General features: G+C 42.9%; 1 long non-coding RNA gene across 1 annotated transcript; it reads right to left on the minus strand.

Moving 5' to 3' along the window:
• Nucleotides 1-319: 319 nt before the first annotated feature.
• LOC121064619 lies at nt 320-865 on the minus strand. Its single transcript, XR_005816583.1, has 2 exons — nt 678-865; nt 320-529 (listed from the first exon to the last, which is right to left on the minus strand). It is a non-coding gene; the product is annotated as an uncharacterized LOC121064619 (long non-coding RNA).
• Between the last annotated feature and the right edge of the window lie 15,236 nt (nt 866-16,101).

The raw sequence follows: 16,101 nt of genomic DNA on the forward strand, positions 1-16,101 counted from the left end.
ACAGGGTTTGACAGTTCTGCTCCCAGTTAAATAAGCAGCAGCAGGTTGCTAAGGCAGCTGGAGAAGGTTCTCTGTCCTCATCTGACACACACCGCTTGTTTCTGTTCTCAAGAAGGCCCCAGTGCCTGGCACAGCGTTTGAGTCAACTACTAGATCCACTTCTGCCACCAGCCACTCGTCAATCCCTAGTGTACAAAGGGAAGCTGTACTATCTGTCCTCCTCGGCCATGGACACACACTTGGATTGTGGAGAGGTGATCTTTAGATACTTGAAACCCATGGTTTCATTTCCTTTTAAAAACATGTTCAGGATTTCTTCCTTTCCTTTTTTTTTTTTTTCTTTTTCTTTTGGGTGATGAGCACTTTCTTTAAACTGAAGTAAAATAGGTTCATCTCCAAGGAGACGTGGGAAGCTGTTTTTGGAAAAACTAATTTTGAGAAGAAGGTAAAGCTAACAACAGGAATGCATGAAAAAAGGCTGTGGTAGCACATGTGTCATTTCTGGCTCTGACACCAACTCCCCCGAGACCTAAACAAAGAGAAAAAGCAGAAAAGTGGCCATCCACCCCTGTCATACAGCCTCAATTCCTTAGCAAGGACAACTTGCTTGGAAGTGCTCTTTGTCCTGCCCACACGCATCACGGATGGTCTACTTCTGCAGAGCAGAAGACACACACCTGCTAGAGCACACTCAGGGCAAGGGTGTGTGGGAAGCCAAGGGCATGCACCCAGCTCCAGGGTTGCTCCAGGTGTCCTTTCAGGCCATCCGCTTCTCCCACCTGCTTTTATTTGTTTCAGAGAGTTGACTTTGCCCTTTTAAACAAAACCTGTGCTGCCTAATCACATGAGGACGTAACCTGGTGTCTGCAATATCGCAGCCACTTCCGTGATGAATTGGATTTGTCAGCCTCTGGGCTGTGGTCTTATAATGTGCTATATTATTAAGTTTCTGTGCCTTAAGATGCCGGTTAATGGAATAACCTCTTTGTCTTTATTAGAAAGAGCCCACAGCTTTATTAAGTTACATAATTTACAACCAATAATGTAATCAATAAAACATTAACAAACATGTAACCTTAGACAAACCTCCCATATTGATTTATTTAAACATTCTCACAAAGCCTGCCTTTGGATGAAAAATAAACCATACAGACAGGTGGCAACCCCAAAAAACACTTGACGATTTAAGGTGCGGGCAGTGCAGGACAAAACGAATGGAATTGGAAATACACCTCGTTCTCCTCTGCTCTCCATGAACCCCTGTTAGAAGGGTCACTGTTTGCCACTTGTACACAGCGACAAAGCTGCAGGCTTTCCTGAAACCAGCCTGCAAACGTAACCCATCATACCATTTAGCCCAGGGGGGTGGAGGAGGTATGAGAGCCCCGTGAGGCAGTGCCCTGGTGCTGTCCCTCACACAGGCTGGATGCAGCATCTCCTTCGTCTCCTGTTCCTGCCCATGAGGTTAGAGAGAGACTTCCAAACTGAAATGCCCAGGACAGGCACAGAGAATTTTCTTTGCATCTTTCAGTTTGGAAGGAAGCTCCACTTTGCTCTTTAGTGCCCCCGCTTTACGGGGAAAATAGTGCATGTTGCAAAACACAGTAGTCACTGCAAAGTTAAAAATGAATGAAAATATTCTCTCAACACAGACAAAAATGGATGCCTGAAAAGCTGTATTATTTGGCTGGGTTTGACCCTGGGGTTTCTCAGGCAATCTTTAACCAGCTGTGGTGTTATTAAACTTGACCTAGACCTGTGTCTGCATGAGGTAGTAAGTTGTATTTAACAGCAGGTAAGCAACTCATCTCTCTGCTGAAATACCTTATGTACATATATTTTCCAACCATGCAGAAAGCTTCTGATGTTTGATGAGCATAGTTTAGTGGATGATACCGATATACCTGAAGTTATGGTTTTGATGCAATCAGGAGAGCTAGTATTTTATTATCCCTACCTCTCTATTTTCAAGACTGTGGAAAAAAAAAAATCAGACACTGTCTGCTAGCGAATCTATGTGCGTTATAGCACGACAGAATTGCATCAATGATAATTTCACAGGTAATTTAGAACTAGGCTGGAGAAAGCAGCAGAAAAAGCATCATAGGGAACATTCCTGCACAGGAAAGGACAGAGAGCAGACATTTATCTTCTCTATCTTCAGTTTCAGTGATTTTCTGAATGCATACACTTAATTTCTGGAACACCTAAATGCTTAATCTTTTTGTAACCTATATCCTTGAGTGTTACATTTATGTAAGAAAACTTTTAAGGACGTTGCTTTAAACAACAGCAACAAAAACAACAGAAAAATCTATTCATTTTGAAAGACTTTGAAAGGTTTCATTTTCAAAACGGATGCAGTTGAGATGGAGCAATAAAGCTTCCCAGCAAATATTGGGGACTGGTGTGCAGAGTTCCCACATCCCCTTTGGAGACTTTATCATTTAACAGCCACAACTCCCCTTTATTAGATCACTATAAAACAAGTGCCTGGAGGGAGTCAGAAATGAATTGAATTTTGTAGATTTAAATGATTGTGTGGGACCTTTTTGGTTTAATATATACCCTGGAGAGGTTTGCTGCTAGAACTTGGGAACTTTATAATAAGAATAATTCCTTAGCTAGAGATCTTTATCTTGTTACATTAATGATTCACTGGGGGGTTCTACTGCAAAATGAAGGGAAAATTTTAAAAAGGCTATTAGATCAAATGTTCTTATGGAGACGTGTGCAGGGATGGTCAACAAAGATTTATAGGCTGGTGAGATAAGGAGTTTACTGTCCTTGTGCTGTATGTACAGGACAGCTGGCGGCTTCAGCATTTGGTCCTCTCTGTACTGTTACTGTCAGTGCTGTTTCCAGCTCACAACCAGCACGTAGCAAAGTAGAGCTTTGCAGATTGCCTCCCACTTGTGCACTGCAAAGTTTGCATGTAACAAGGAATTCACATAACAGTAGTTGTAACTACCTTAGCTTCAACAATATAGACCAAATTCTGCATCCGGACCCATTTTTTTTTTACATCTTTCCCTTTATCCCAGAGGTTTTGAGGTACTAGCACTCAGCCCTGCTACATCAGTTCCACCATGTACTATTTATAGTGCCTGCAGTTCCTGCTGGGTTTGGTGACTGTTCAAGGTCTCTAAATAGCAACTGTGAGGTCTCCCAGGAGGTGCCATTTGGAGAATGCAGATTCTGATCGTACTTTGTCTATCCAAAACATTTGCCACGTTTCAACCATTTATAGTTGCGACTGTAAAGGGCTTTGAAAGCCAGTTTCCTCTATCACACCTGTGATCACGGCCCACCAGTTTTAATAATAATATCAGAGAACTGCAGGATCAACTGCAATTCCCATGACTGAAGCTAAGCACCCAAAAATAACAAGATGATTAGGAACACATGGAGTGAGACTTTAGGCCTGAGGAGGGTGATTTTTTCATCCAGAATGAATTCCCATTGACACTCAATGGAATTGAAAAACTGAACACCCCTGTAGCCTTTGCAAGTACAAGCTCTTGAAACAAAAATGGAAAGAAATAGGGAACACAGGGACATACATTTGCACTTTGCTATCAAGTCTCTATCAGAATCTGAGAAGAAATTGCCCATAATGGATATATTTATGGTCACAGCCAGCACCTGGAGTTTAAACGTGACAGTGGAGAAGGAGAAAGCAGGCTGGCTTTTAACTGATAGCGGCTGCAGAGACAGCTGCAACCATCAGAGATGTCCAAGGAGCCCAGCTTAGCCCATTCACTAACAGCATCTGCTCCTGCTTCTGGAAAAGTGTGGGTATCATCCCAGGTGCCATATACCAAGCTCTCCTTCTCCCCTTCTTTGTTGTTAACACCTTGTCCTATTGTCCATGATGGCTGAAGGTTATTTCCTGTGGCTACTTCCTCCCTCCTTTGCCCAAATGTCCCAAGGTAGCTGTAAAGCTGCATGTAAGAACCTCAGGAGGGTGGAGGAGAAGGGACCAAGGCTAAACTCCACTGCAATAGATATGAAGACAAAAAAAATCTGTAATGCTCATTTGAAGCTCAATGGGAGCTGCGGAAATCCTATACCTCTTGGGATCAAGTCTCCTGAGAATGATTTTGAGTTAATCCTGGACAAAGAGCCCTCTACACTCAACGTTTTTATGAAGGCAGAATGAGACAGCATTGTGAAGAGTGTAATGTGCACTTTACTCAGTATAGATTTGGAAAAAAATGTCAAAAGAAGTGAATTTAAATTCCTCTAAATGCAATTAGAGTTGACAAGATTTCTCATGGTGAGAGACTGCGTTAAAGCAGGAGCTGAAAGTTCCCATCCAGTTCATAAAGCCTTAGGTAGCTATTGGTAATAAGAATTAAATTAATCAAAATGGGTAAAAGCTAATGATCCTCTTGGGAACAAAATTAGCTCCTTAATGAAAGAAATGGAGTTCAGAAATTATAATAGAATATTAGCAGATGTGCCCTTTGGAAATTATAAATTTGCAAAATCCCCTTATGTAGATATTAGTTTGAGTCAAATTATCACTAAATCTGACCCTAGAGATGTGATGTGAATATGCACACTACGGTCTGTCTGTTCAGGAGGGCTCAAAACCCTCTGTCAGCAGTTCTGCTGAGGTAGGTTGGGTGCCACAGGGCACTTTCCCAACTTAGTAACAGGGCACAGTCAAAACCCAAACTTCTACGTGTAATCTGCTAAGCTCTTTCTATGGAGCCCTACTGCCTCTTGTGGACTTGGGGTTACTGAGAATAATTATCCCACAGGGGAGATTTTAAGGAAGAGTCACATCTCAGTATGACGCAGGTGGTCCCTGTCCTTGGGGCCATCCCAGACAATGGAAGTTCTGCCCTTGATGTCTGTCCCTACCTTGACATTACAGCATGAAGGAGAGTTTATCTGCATGGGCTGGTGTAGTGAGGAACAAGAGGCTCATCAGGGATCCGAGACACAGCAAATCATAGCAAACAAACAAAATCCCAGAAAATAAACAAACAGAAATATGATGAATTACTAATGTTGAGACTACAAAGAATTTATTACATGTTTTTATGGCTCTTTCCAGTCAAGAACTTTTCTCAGCCATTTATGGAAAACATAAAAGCCACTGGGAGTTAAATAGGATAAAAACTAGATTTAAATCATCCTTACACATGCTGCTCACATCAGCATACAGCTGTTTTTCAGCATTTGGAGTCCTTGAAACTTTTAAGCCATTTAGAACAGCATGTGATTGGTATGAAAAATAGCACAGGCTTTCTTTTTATAAAAAGAAATCACGCTCCAGGGTGCTGGATACAGGGACTCCAGAAGCCAAGAAAGATGTTTGAAGTGCTTATTGGCATTCCAGGACCCCAAAAACTCTTCCTGCCTCACGCTATCTCATAGCAATCCTGATGCTTCCATCCTGGGAACAGAAGGAGGAAGAAATTCCCTCTGGTGCAGATGGCTAATGTACAGCACAAAGCATTCTTGAGTCTCTCTTTTGAGGATGTAATGTGCATAGTTTAGGGAATGAGGTCTTCCTTTTATTTTTGTACCGATGGCACAAGTGGCGGCACTGTCAGCTTCCTCATGCTGTCCTGCCAAAGTTGATTCAGCTCTGCTCAGGCTGCCAGGGGTTTGCATGCTCCCTTCAGTAAAGCACCGACCACAAAAGCATCTTGGACGAGGGAAAATCCAATGGCCCTCGGGAAAGTAACTCCCACCAAAAAAGGGAACAATTCCCAGCTTGCACAAATAAAAAGTCAAAACAAAAACAAGTACATTAGACAAATACAAAAAGAAAGGGAGAGGGCCCAAAATGTGCCAAAGGCAGTTCTCATAGAAGAAATATGCCCTATCTCATTCTTTTGAAGTCTGTGAACAAATGACTAAGGGAAAGAGAGGCACAGCTGAAAGCAGTGGGATTGGGATGGTGCCTGAGATCATGTAATGTTAACCCAAAACACAGAAATGTGTGATTTTTTGGTGCTCGAATAGAAAATGCTTTGCAAAGATGCATCCATGACATTATTCCCCCTTTCCAGAGAGGCAAATTGAAATATAAATAAAATAGACAGACTTTGCCCAAGTTTTAAAGAGTAGGAGTCCTGTTTTATAAAGGTTTTTCAGGTTTCAAAAGTTGACTTCATTCTGAATTGCAATCAGACCCCCAAAGTTTGCAATTCTCAGCAAAAGTGAATAAAAAAATTCAACATACTTCAGGTTGATTGACAGATTTTGTTGTAATTGAAACTGAAACATTCAGTTTTGACTTCAACTTTTTAAAGTTAATATTGTTATAGCAAAAAAAGCTAATACAAAGTAAAAAAAAAAAAAAAAAAAAACAAAGACAAAAACAAGGCAGAATGTTTCAGTTCCTAATTATCAGTACTTTTTCTACTGATTTTCTTCCAGAAGTCTGCTGAAAGCAATTTTCTTTTGCGAAGTCTTTTGATTTCTGATGGCATATAGTTCTTTTGCAATTTTTCTGACCAACTGTGCCAAGAACAAAACTCTGACAGCTCTCTTTGCCATCTAAGGCCACATTTTAAGAATACTTTAAGACAAGAAATAATGTTTCATACCATTAGTAAAAGGATATTAACAGCGTGTTGAAACTACCATACTGAGTCTGTCCTGAAATATGTTCAGGCCCATGTGTCTCAGTCATTCATAGCCCTAAGTTGCCTGATCTGTTTTTGAACCTGTTTTTAGTTGGCATCTGCAATTTTTCTGTAGCAATGAGTCCCACAGTTTAAGAGTTTATATCAATATATGAAAAAAAACCACCTTTTGTTTGTTTCAGTCCTGCTGCTTCGTTGTTCCATTGGGTTCTTGTACTGACAGAAATAACGAATCATCATTCATCATTCATCTGTTCCACATCACTGTTCTGATATTCTCCCTCAAATGTTGTCTCATATTTTGTTATTCCAAGTAATTTTGTCTTATTATTCTGAGCAATTTTATCTTGTTTGCAAAATTGGCCACTTTGTGATTCGCCACTTTTGCTGGATAACACACAGATATGCAGAGCAAGAGATTTGCTGCCCAGCAACTCCCCCTCCTCACGTCCCTTGCCTTGTAGACTCCACAACAGCCTTCCTTCCATAAAAAACGATGGTGAGAGATCTTGCCAAAATCATTGTAAAATATAAGTTCTCTATATGAATCAAATAAAATTTGTTAATGTGGCTACTAGCTCCACCAAGGCTCTCTGATATGTTCTAAAGGTAAAACTTCCCTTTACAATATCTGCGCAGTCCCGTGTATTTATTTTTGTGTCTGAGAATTCTGATAATGACTGTTTCTACAAATTTGACTAGTCTTTAATGGAGATTTACTGATCTGTAGTTCCCAGAGATGCTCACAGTCGTTTCTAAAGACTGGTGATACATTTGCCACCATACTTCTGTTATTCTGGGGAAAAAAAAAAAAAAAAAAAAAGGTTACATACCACAGTTAGTTGTTGAATAATTTTATATCTGAATTCCCTTATAACTCTTGGATGATCTCTGTCTTGTTCTTGTGATGTGTCCAGGAATCTCTTCTCTTGACAATTCTGTTCTAGGTAACTTCTTAGGCTCCTCAGCATTGAATACAGTTCTGGTGTGAGACTGTGTCTCACAGGTAGTGAATAGTGAGACCAATAATTCATCTCCTCTTTCCTTGATACTTTTTTTGCCTCTTTATCATCTACTAGTTTCGTTAGCCCTTTGCTGTTTCAAAGGGGGCTAAAATTGTTATTGCTGATTATGCTACTTTTATTATCACTACTACCTTTTATGTTCTTAGCAAAGCTCCCCTGGACATCTCCTTGTCCTACAAAATTTAGCTTTACATTTAGCATTTAACATGCAATAATTTATCTTTTCTAGCTCTGTTATTTTAACATATTTTAGTGGGGACAATATATATATATATATTGTTTCTAATAGTTTTCTTTTGCTACAAACCAGGGTGGTTTTCTGAACGGTTGTGTTTGTATTTAGCATGGTATCTAGATCCATCTTGCTGTCTACAGATATTATACCCTTTCACTTGCTCCTTCTACTTTTCTGTGCATGGGTGGCTTCAGTATTAAACAATATTTGGTGACAAATACTGAAACTTACTGTTGATACTCAGCACATGTATTAGTCAAGTGTTATTTTGTGACTAGTACCACCTGAGGAGAATAAAACAGTAACAGCTACCGGGTCGGTTTAATTTCTTTGTCAATTGTTGACGTTTTTATTTCAGCACTGTAAGCTGTGAATGGGTAAATGCAATAAATCCCTGATAGAACACTATTTATAGTCTCCTAGTCTAGTGACTTATCCTCTAAACCATAACATTTTTAACACCCTAGCTTGCTTTTCCTAGGCAAGTGCTCATGAGATCTAGATTATTTTCTAGTATTCTTATACATTTCCCATCTGCAAATCATCAGATGACCCATGGATAAAGTGAGAATGACAGAACTCCTACACTTTAGAAACATGTGAGATGACTCTAAACATGAACCATGAAGCTACCAACTCAGTGCATGTTACGTGCGAGAAAGCTTTTCTGCTCCCTCTTATGTGATACTTATTTTCTCTGGAACTTTCCAAACCTCAACCCTTTTATTTACTTATTTTGTGAAAATGGAGTCTCCTTGCTGAGGTGTAAGCCCTGATATTTTTGAAATAGATTCACATCTACTGTTAAGGATTACCTATGATTCCATTTATTTGGGAAGATAAATCAGCTTTGTTGAAATAAACAAACTTGCTCTGAAGCCCAGTGAAACACAAGAGAAAATTTTGTGCATAGTGGGAAGAGTTAAGCCTCCTGGAGTCTGAGGTGTTATGATTCCTATGAACAGCCTTAGGGGAAAATTTGAGCATTTGTGAGCCTGGAGTGAACCCATAAGCAACATCTTATCATCATTTAAACACGAGGACCATAGATGAAGTGCATGCAACCTATTCCAGAAGAGTGAGTGATGGACCTATTCCACAAACAGGTGAGGAGATGCCACCCCTGTGCCCTGCTGCTGCCCCACTGCTGGGATTCAGATGCTTTGGAGAGCCTAGCCAGAAATACTCATTATGAAGCACTTGCCTTCACAAGCCTGAGACATGAAAGAAGTTTGATGCACTGCTTACCATAGCAGGCATGGTCAAAGTGTTGTCTCTAAGGAGCTCTGGGCTCCTGTCGCAGGGCTGGAGCCCCCCTAGTGGTTGTCTAGGTCTGATACAGGGCTGACAGAGTGCTAATGACTGTTTCTAGCTGTGTAAAACCATCCAGGAAGAGTCATTGTCATTTGCACTAGGAAAATCTCCTTGTCTATTCCCATTAGAAACAACACTGTATTTACACATATATATCTTTTTTATTTTTTATTTTTAACACAAAAATTGTTTTTAAAAGGGTCAATAACTCACAGACACAGAGAGAATAATTTATTATAGTATATGCTGCTTTGTTCATCTGGAGACCCTCTGGGCAAAAAACATCAAGGATAACAAGCACGCTAAATACTAATAGTCACAATCATAAAAATTACATACATGAGTAAAATGTCTGTTTCAAGGCACTCTTACATTTGCTAATAAAAGTCTCCTTATGAATATCAAAATACAATTTCCCATATGAAAAAGACAAGCAAAAACCAAATGGCATCTTAGCCTTATTTGCAGTGACCTTGTGAGATTTCTAAAACCTGACCTCCCCGTCTCTTAAATGCATTGAGTAGTGGGGAATGTATGTCAATGATTCAGATAAGAATGTCAGATGTGAGATATATCAGCATTGCTCGATTGTACCAACACTGGAGAGAGAAAAAGCAAGTAATGAAGACCAGCACAACTGGATTCAGGGGGGAGCAGATCTTTTGGGCAACTGGGCCAGTGAGCAGAAAATGCAATCTGAATTAGACAAATGTTACATCATAAATCCAGAAGCAGTGAACAGAGACAACGAGAAAACATCTGAAGCAGGAGAGTAGTGCAGAGTGACCTGACCAGGAGAGGACTCTTCTCCAGGGGCTGTTCCAGTGATGCCAGCCAGTCTGAGGGCAGATTTTTGGAAGATGACTTATGAAGGGTGCCTAGAGCAGGGGATCTGCTCAGGGGAGAAGCAAGCCCTTTTCAGTGGCAACATGAGATCCCTGGGATGATGAAAGAGCAGGGCCGTCCCAGGCGCCCTGTGGTGAGGGACCTGTAACCAGACCTGATGACTGTCTGCTCCAGGCACGGTGCTGCTGGCTGCCAAGCAGTGCGACACCAGGACATGGAAATCATAGGCTGCAAATCCCTCAACAATTTTGCTCTGAAATCCATGACAAAATATGCCTTTGCATCCATTAGCTCAGGGTTTCACCATATGATCTCAGAAGCAGATGTTTCAGGAGAAGGGGAGAAGACCAGACACACAGACTACTGTCAGTCTTTGCTTTCCTCCCAAGCCCAAGGCTAGAGCTTGAGCAAAAGCCTTGGTTTGACACTCAGACCACAAATGCAAGCACCACCATCCTCCTTCGGATTCGCTATCAGACATTTTAGTGTGTGTGACTGCAGTGCAGTCTCACATTGGGACATAATGGGGCATATAAGCTACTAGCTGCTACTTGCTAATTGCACTTCCCTGTTAGCCCAAACAGTGGAGACCTCTGCCAGGCAGCCAGGGTGCATCCGAGCATTATACTTTTAGCATATGGACCATTTAAATTCCTAGCAAAAAGAACAGTTTAAACTGCTTGGTGCTCTAGTAAGATTTCTGCCATCTGGTACCCTGTCTCTTCTGCTGGCAGAAGCCAAGGTTGGATGCAGCTCTAGGATAGTAATTGCAGTGTCATTTCCATACAAATGGTGAGTTTGGGGCAGGCCTGTCAGAAAGCATTTGCCTTGTAAACAGTTTGTCCTGCCTCTTGCAAGATGTGTATCAGGAGGCCAAAGGAAATAATTGAGAGGATCCTTCTCAAGGATATTACTGGCATATCCACAAAGTGGACCTGGAAGGGGTGAGCCAGAGATGTCGATGTTTAGTTTGTTCATTCTTGCTGAAGATGGAGCCAGGAGTGCTGCAAATATCCCTCTTTTCTGGAGGAAGGATCAGCCAGCGAGAGCTGTGTTACTGACTGGTCAGTGGTGAGGTTTAGAGCCCCTGTCAGAAGCAGTCAGATCACTTTATGACAATGACCAAGAAACAAGTCTATAAGAAGATGACAAAATTACGAAAGGAGTGTAGCTGATACTTATTTAACAAGCGGAACAGACACACAGTTCATAATAATAGGTCCTACCTTCCCTTGAGTAAAGCCTCTACCTACAGTCCTAAGCCACTCTCTGTCACAGATCACCACTGGACACGAACCTGAGCCCCAGCACATGTTCAGCAGATGCATGTGCATGCTCTGGGGTCTCTCTTGAACAAGGCTGTTTTACTTCTTTAGGGGCTACAGCAAAAAGACGGTCTTGCTCTCCTGAGGTTAGTGAGGCCATCTGTGTAACCCGGTCCTCAAATAATTTACACAGGTAAAATTGAGTTCATAATTCTTCCTCTTTTTAGGCTGAAAGGTACAAATATCCCTCCTCCCCACTCCAGAAAGGATCTTTGTACAAAACTGATGTCACTGTCTATGTAACAGCACTATTTTCCAGGAGTTATGCTGAGGATGCCGGGTGAGCACTAGAGGTGTCCTCGCAGAATGGGGGCAGCCGTGCTCCACACTGCTTCTCAAGGACCTGCATCCTCCTTCAGACACATCTGATGCCCCAGGGAGACACGTCCTCAGGTGATGCCTATCTAAAAGCTGCTCTGTCTGCAGGTGGCTACAAGCACGTTCAAGGGCAGTTCTAATATTTTATCCCTCACCAGCTGTAGGAGTAACACCACCATATGGGATGCTCACACGTACGCCGCACCTAAAGGCATCCTGTTCAAAATGCAGATCTTTCCAATACCTAAGTTTAACTGAATAAATAACTTAAGAGCCCCCTTTTGCCTTTGGTTACAGAGGTGGGCTCTAGGGGGCTGCTGGCTGAGCACATCTCTGCACTGCAGCCCCAGCCTGCTCCGTTGCCAAAGGCTTTTTTGGTGTAGGCAGACAGAGAGGCCTGCTGGGTGAGCTGTCTACACCACGCTCACAGCAAAAAAGATGCTTCACGAAGCAGCCTCCACTTCTGTTAAAATCTTCCACCTATTCTAATATCTATACAGTTGTTAAAAGCTCCAGGGTTTTATCAAGTATATTTATTAACAGATATGAGAGAATGGAGCCTTTGCTCAAGTGCTAAAACATCCAGGCAAAATCTGAAGGACCTTTGCTGCTGGTGCCTGTAAGAAGTTTTCCACCAGAGACAGCTGAACAACAAAATTGACACAAATAATATTGCTAAAGGTAGAGAGGTGGGAAGGAAACAGAGCCCTGAAAATAGTCATTCTCAAGTCTTTAGACCCCAACCCCAATCAAGTGGCAAAAGCATGGAAACCACTTTTTCCCACTTTTCCTTTGTGTCCCATATAATACTAGGTGTAAAACTGGCGCCTGAGCAACAGCAGATACATCTGCATGCCAATTGATTATCACATGTGTTTTGCCTTCAGTGTGGTATCATTGGACCTGCAGTAAGAAAGCAGGAATGACTTAAGCTTTCATAAATCCACCCTCCAGGCTTTTCTGTTTACTTTTTCAACTTCTACTGCCTTTTCACTGAGGTGCAGCAGTGCCACTTATAATTCCCCCAGGGTATGCTAGATAAATACATGGCTTATTTAAGCAGCCTTACAATCCATTTGGAGGAGATGAAAGCTTAACCTCCCAGATGGAAGGTGTTTGTGGCAGTCCTGTGCCCAGCCTCCCTCCCTGCCCTTCAGAGGTCGGCATGGACGGGGAGACCAATACCTGCTGGCTCTGGTAGGGTTTTCACAAGGCATCTGCTGAGGTCCTTGCATGACAGGTTGGCTGGAGGGAAGACCTGCACCTTGAGTGCTTGGAAGAGCAGCTGTGGCTCTGTGATTCCCCAGTGGGTATTTTAAAACAACCTTTTATCTGTTTGTTTCCAAAGAATTCTTGCTTTTTTTTTTTAAATGTGATTTAAAATCACACTATCAGTCCCTGAGTGGTTTTCTTTTTCTGTGATAAGTCTAAACAAAGCAAATGCAATGATCCTCAGACCTTCTCACCTCAAATCCTTTCACTCAAAAGACCTTAGGTGGCTTCCCTCATCCTCAAATACCTTGAAATAACGTGTTATTGTGACCTGAGTCTCATTATATTTGTTGTTTTTCCTTACAGCCCAAGTTACTGGAGAATCTCAGGTTCCATTTAAAATATTTTTGAAGTAGGTAAGTGCTTTCAGAGAACAGTCTGAAAGCACAATTTGAGCACAAGCTAGGAGATCAGCAGCCAGGACTTGGAGTGCAGTCACACACAGCTTTTGGCTATTAAGACACACTTTGCAGCTGTCTCTTTGCTTTCAAATGTTCTCTGTCAGATCAGCCATCCCCTCCCTGCCCCGTGCTTTGAGAAGCTGTCCCATTCCCCTCTGCTCACAACCCAGTGTTCATGGGACGGGGCAGTCCCTCCCCAGGGCTTCCCTCAGCCACCTCTGCCAGGGGAGCCACCAGCTCCACCATGACACATGGAGGCCAAGAAGACATTGCCTCTTCTTCACCTGCTGCTGCGCCGACTGAAGAACGACATTTTTGCTCCATGCTGAAGGTGCCCAGCTAACTCCCTGGTGCTGGGGAAGTCGGTGAAGGTCGTGTGGCATAACCTGGGTACAGCAGTTGTGCTGCCAGTCATAAGAATTTTTTGTGGACTGGGTAATGACATGGGTCTGTCAACTCCCACACACAAAGTGCATAGCGGGAGAGAGCACCCACTTGATTTGCCAGAACAGTTTGGAGAAGGAGTTTCCTATTTGTGGGAGCTAATAGCCTTCTCCAGAAGATGAAGTTTGCAAGGGAGGAGGCAGCAAAAGTCCTGACGTAAGGAGGCCAGGGTATTTGACTCAGAACCAGGGGAAGATTTGGTAAACTGGCTGTAAAAATATCCCTTGCGTAAGCAAGTCTCTGTGTAGAAATGAAAGTGCTATCAAAGCGTTTCTGGCTACATTATTTTTTTTCCCTATAAATTAATACATTTCTTACACCTGGATTTAACAGGGAAAAAACTTCCAGCTCCAGTCTTGCCAGTCTTGACTCACTTGTGGCTAGGTGGTGATTGCAGGTTCCCTATTAAATGCCACACACTCAGAGACATTTCTGTGGAGCTCTGCTGACTTCACACTCCCAGCCCTTTGGCACAGCCTTGATTTATTCTGCAGAAGCACGCAGCTGGCTCGCTACCTTTGCACCAAAGCTCATTCCCCAGAAATACTGCTGCTCAACCTGGGCTTGACATCAAGCTTATTACTGGCTTGTGGTGTGTTGGTTTTTTTAAACCCCCTTCCCCCCATCTTCTCTCTCCCTGTCAGTGACAGTCACCATCTTGGGGACCTGGCACAAAAGCTGGAGCAGCATGACGTGCCTGATGCAGGCAGGAAGCCAGCACATTTTGTGTAGGTTAACTGTCCTAGGCAGAGCGTGTCCCTCAGCTCAGACATATGCCAGCAGCCAGCCATTCCTCCACTCCTCCTCCACTCCCCAGTTATTCCTCCCACTTAGACTTTCATGCTCAGCCCAAGTTGATTAAAACATTGCTGTCATTAAAAAAAAAAAAAAAAAAAAGTAGGGGGGTGGGTTGAAATTTCCTTGCAGCTGCTGCTTCTGTCAGCCAGCAAGTTGCTTTTAAACTCTCCCTGATAGAAAGCAGCAGCACGCTCTGGTTTTCCTTTCCTCACTGCTGAAGGGCTCCTGCATGCAGACATCTCTGTGCCAGAGCTGCCTGCAGGAGCCTGCCCTCTGTGTGTGATGGAGAGTGGGATGCCTGCCAGCATCCTTCCCTGCTGGCTCCTGCTGGATGCCCATGGCTGGGTGGAGCCCAGAGCAATGACATCAGGGTGCACCATGGTGGGACAGGTGGAGATAGGTGGTGTGGCCCCATGAAAGCTGACTGGTGGGGAAAGCCAAGGTGGTGGTGTTGTCGCAGGGGCAGAACCATGTGTGGAAGCCTGTAACCCCTCTGCCATGCCGTGTTTCATGCACCTAGGCACAGGTGCAAGTGAAGCCTGTGGCTGGGAACATATCTGAGCTCTGAGAGTGGTTTTTTTTTTTTTTTTTTTTTTTTTTTTTTTTTTTTTTTTTTTTTTGTGGAACACAGACTTGAATCTATGTGTTGTCCTTGGAGCAGGCCAAACTCCACCACAGACATGTATTGTACCTGGCCATTGCTGGGGCTTTCAGCATTCAATCCAAACCTTACAGCCTGGGACATCTGCTCATAAGTTTTTATAATGAACACAAGAATGTGATTTTGTTTATTGTTTTGGCTTGGGAGCAAATGCCAGTCCTCCACTCAATCCGAAGGAACAGCTAGTGACCTCCGAAAGCATGCAAACACAGGAAGCAGGTTGCTAGAAGTGTACCATTGCTTTGACAGTCAACTATTACACTTCACAGAGTCGTAGAATCACAGAAACATTAAGGTTGGAAAAGGCCTTCAAGATCATCTGGTCATCACCCTAGGGTCATCACCCTACTACCAATGTCACCCAGTAAAACATGTCCCTACACACCAGGTCTGATGTTTCCTTGAACACCCCCAGGGACGGTGACTCCACCACTTCCCTGGGCAACTCATCCCAATGCCTGACCACTCTTTCTGAGATGAAATGTCTCCTTATTGTTTTAGTTGTTGCAGAGCAGTGCTTACACTGAGTCAAGGACTTTTCAGCTTCTTGCTCTGTCCTGCCAGCGGGCAGGCTGGGTTTGCAGCAGGAGCTGGGAGGGGACAGACCCAGGACAGCTGACCCAAACTGGCCAAAGGGGTATTCCATACCACATGGCGTCATGCTGAGCAATTAACATGGGGAGGCTGGCCGGGGTGGAGGGACCAGCTGCTCGGGGATAGTCTGAGCGTCGGTCAGTGGGTGGTGAGCAATTGCATTGTGCATCACTTGTTTTGTACACATTATTAGTAGTAGTGCTATTGTCATTATCATTATTATTTTCTTTTCTGTCCTAATAAACTGTCTCCATCTC

This window comes from Cygnus olor, chromosome 2, assembly GCF_009769625.2.
Source record: "Cygnus olor isolate bCygOlo1 chromosome 2, bCygOlo1.pri.v2, whole genome shotgun sequence".
NCBI classification, from domain to species: domain Eukaryota; kingdom Metazoa; phylum Chordata; class Aves; order Anseriformes; family Anatidae; genus Cygnus; species Cygnus olor.